This window comes from Octodon degus, unplaced genomic scaffold (genome assembly GCF_000260255.1).
Source record: "Octodon degus isolate 3935 unplaced genomic scaffold, OctDeg1.0 scaffold00150, whole genome shotgun sequence".
Lineage (NCBI taxonomy): Eukaryota > Metazoa > Chordata > Mammalia > Rodentia > Octodontidae > Octodon > Octodon degus.
In genome coordinates this window covers 3,513,909-3,518,259 of record NW_004524726.1, presented here as the reverse complement: position 1 = coordinate 3,518,259, position 4,351 = coordinate 3,513,909, and positions in this window count along the sequence as shown.

The window sequence follows — 4,351 nt, the reverse complement described above, 5'->3', positions numbered from 1 at the left end:
AATGAAGAGAAACTGTTATTTATTGACCACCTCAAAAGCCAACATATAAAAAATTGCAGGGGCTGGGGAGATAGCTCAGTAGAATAAGTGTCTGCCTGGAACTTGCAGGGTCCTGAGTTCAATCCCCGGTACTGAAAAAAAAAAAAAAATTGCAGATCATGATAATTACACTCTTGCTTTTTCTAATAAACTTCTGACTACATATTTCTGCAAGTATGTCCTGCAGTTGAGCTCAAAGTTCACTTCTGATCTTCTCAGCTATGGCTGTCCTTTCACATTCTTCTCTTATTTTATAGCACCACCCAGTAAGGAGACTGGGAACCTCTTAATTCTCTCTTCCTTCATTCCTATTTATTTTACCTTCCAAACAGTTCAGAGTCCTCTGCCTTCATCACCACAACAGTCTCTCAACCAGGTTGATGCTGCAACTTCCAGCTGGCCTCTCTGTCCTACCTGTAGAAATAGAGTAGAGGTGGGATGCAGCAGAGTTAGGGAGGTCAGCAGGAAACTGTAGCCTTAGTCCTGTGGAAAGAGGGAAGTTGTGGTGATAAACAAGAGGTGGGTTAAGTTAGGAGCTACCCAAGACAGAAAATAAGCAGGACTTAGTGATTTTTTCTCTTCCGTAAGCCACTTGATGGCTTCTGTTTCCTCTCAAAGGCTGCAAGGCCTTCATGACCTGGTATGATTTACATCACCATTTTTCCCTCTTAGACTGGATGCGATCATCCAGTTCTAACTTCTTCCAACTCATAACTACTCATTTCCATCTAGTACTAAACCCTTTTCATACATTGTCTCCTCTATCTGAAATGCCCTCTGCTCCAACTAATTTACATGTAGAATTTTGTTTTTTTGATCAGGTCTTGGGTTAGCTAATATATTTTTGGATGTTATCTTTTGAGATTCCAAACTCAGGTAGAAGCTTTGCTATAATCTCTCTCAGTGTGTGGTTGAATAACTCATTTGCCAACACTGAATGATAATTTGCTAAGTTTCTCCTTCACTGAGCAGGGTAAGTCTCCTCTCCACTCAACACAATGCTTCAGGCAGAGACTGCGTCTTATAACACTTCCATGCTCAGTTTCCACCATATGTTTAGCACTTGGTACATTTTGTTGAATGAATATCTTTTGGTTTATTACTTAATGTCTTTTGTTTATCTCTCAGTGGAAGATTGTCTTCTTTGGTTAATGTCTCATTATTTGTTTATATGTTTTGTTCCCCTTCTAGCTTCTGTATCTCTTCCCTTCATTTTCATTCTTCTCTTCTTTTACCCTTTCCCAAATATTTATTGTGATCCCACTGTACACCAGCAAGTGCTTTCCACCATTTATTCATATCTTTTTACTAGAGTTCTCCATTTTGTCTTTGTTGTTTTTTCATTTTTGTCATAAAGGTGGATACTTTTCAGGAGTCTTCCCACCTGTGCGTACCTTGTAACAAATGTAGTGGATTAAGGCTTTGTGTGGAATCAGAGAAGTGATGTATAAGCTTTGGTATTGCTTGATTTTCTTTTATAATCTAGGTTAAGGATCCAGCCCTAACCCAGGCCCAGTGAGAGTGTGGGAGAGCTTCTGGCTACCCTGCACCCATGGGACCTGTCTGGTCCAAACCCAGGCGCAGCCTGAGTAAGACCCTCTTCCATGCCCTTGGGACCCCCACAACACCCCACAGCCCCCCCACACCCACGAGTGAGTGAGAACTTCTGCCACGTTCTCAGGTCCCCCAGATCCAGCTCTACCCCAGGCCTGGTGAGTGTGTGGGAGAGCTTCCCCTCTGCCCCACTCCCCCTTGTCCCCTTCAGACTCAGCTCAGGCCTGGCATAAAGGCATGGGGTGAAACTATGCAGCTGCAGTCCCTGCAGAGATAGTAGGTGACAGAATCACCCAGCTAGTCCAGGAGCAGAACATCTTGCCAGAGGGACACAATAGGTTCACTCCCAAAGGCTGCAGCAGGAAGAAGCTGAGCAGAGCAGTCAGACCCAAGCCAGGCACAACTGGATAAATTCAAACTTTGTAGATCTGCACCTGAATTTCAGTAGGTGCTAAGGTTATAACTGCATGAAAGCTCTTTTATAAGCGCTACAACAAAGGTCAGAAGACAATGCTATAAAAAATGACAAGAAGGAGCAAAAGACAATCTCAGACCCCAAGCCCACCCATAACAAGTGCACAGAACACTAACACAGAACAAAATGGGAATCACAGAGCTGAAATCAATGAATCAAGAGTTTCTGAAACAAAGAAAAACTGCAGAAAAGTATAGAGGAACTCAGATCAGAAATAAAAAAGAAATCCTTGGATTAATGGCATCTGATGTAAAGAATCAGATTCAGAAATATATGGAGGAAACCCAATGCCCACCCAGAACAAGTGCAGAAGACACTAGCTCAGCTGAAATGTATGAATTAATAGTGTCAAAAGTAAATAAGCAACAGGAGAAAGTTTTAGAGGAACTCAGAGAAGAATTAATTTCTGAAGCAAAAAAGAAATCTGTGAACTCATAGCATCTGAAGTAAAGTATCAACTACAGAAACATATGGAGGAAACCCAATCTGAAAATCTCTGCAGTAAAAGAATTAATAACTGCTTCTAAAGAAGACATTGATTAAAAAAGTAGAGGAGATTAGAAAAATGACGGATTCCTTGAATGAGCAACACAAGAAAGAAATAGACTGCATGAAGCAGAGTCAAAGAAATACAGAGGAACTTAAAATCTCGATCACAAGCTTGCAAGACCATTTGAGTGGAAGTGAAGATAGAGCTTCAGATCTTGAAGACACTGGTGCAGCTAGTGAAAAGGTAAGAAAAAATCTCTTAAAAAAACTAGGATGCAGGAAAAATAATTCATTACTTGCAAGATGATGTAAATATGAACAATGTGAGATAAATAGGCATCAATGAGAAAGAAGGAGTCAATACAAATGACATCAAAAGAATATGGGCAGAAGTAATAGCAGAAAACTTCCCAAATATGAGGAAACAATCTTACATCCAGGAAACTGAAGCATACAGAATGCCAAGTAACTTCAATGCAATTAAAAACACACTGAGATGTACGGTAGTCAAGATTGAAGAAATCCAGCACAAGAATAATATACTGAAAGCTGCTAGAGAAAAGAAGCAGATCATATTCAAAGGAAAACCCATCAGAATTACAGCCGACTTCTCTTCACAGAACCATTAAGGCAAGAAGAGCATAGAGCAGAGTACTTCAAATCCTCTATGAAAACAAATTCCAGCCCAAACTACTATACCTTGCAAAACTCTCTTTTCAAGTTTGATGGAGAAGTGAAATACTTTCATGACAAAGAACAGCTAAAGAATTTCGTGATGACAAAACCAACCCTACACAGGTTCCTGAAAGATGTTCTAGAGAGTAACCAAAATGATCAGAACTCCACGAATGAGATCAGAAGCAACCAACTAAATAGGGCAAACAATTAAACATAGGAGAAAAAGGAGTAGATAACAGCAGGTAAATAACATGTCAATGGTAAGTCAATATATCTCAATTATAACATCAATGTAAATGCACTCAATTCACCAATTAAGAGAAATAGACTGTCACTGTGGATTAGGAAACAAAATCCAAGAATATTCTGTATACAAGAAACACATTTAACTCATAAAGAAATTCATAGATTGAAAGTCAAAGGATGAAGAGCAATACTACATGCCCCAGCACCTCAGAAAAAGGCAGGGGTAGCAATCCTATTCTCAGACAGTCTCAACTTTGAGCCAAGAATGATCAAGCAAAATAAAGAAGGCCACTATACACTGATTAGGGGAAAAATTCAAGAGGAAGAGGTAACACTCATGAATATGTATGCACCAAACATGGGAGAACCAAACTATATAAAACAAATCTTAATGGACGTGAAAAATCCAATATCCAATGACACAATCTGAACAGGAGCCCTTAACACACCCTTATCCCAAAAACATAGGTCAACCAGACAAAATATTAGCAAAGAAGTAACAGAACTGAACAGAGCTTGAAACAAATGGACTTCATGGACATATATAGAGTATTCCACCCAAGCACAGCTGAATATACATTTTTCTCAGCTGTACATGGGGCATTTTCTAAAATAGACCACATACTGGACCATAGGTCATGCTTAAGTATATGCAAGAAAACAGAAATTATCCCATGCTTATTATCTGACCACAGTGCAATGAAACTGGAAATGAATGACAAAAGAAACCAGAAAAAACCCCCTAAATACATGGAACTTAAACAACACCCTGCTCAGCAACCAATGGGTCACAGATGAAATTAAACAAGAAATTCAACAATATCTACAATTCAATGAAAATTCAAGCACAACTTATCAGAATTTATAGGA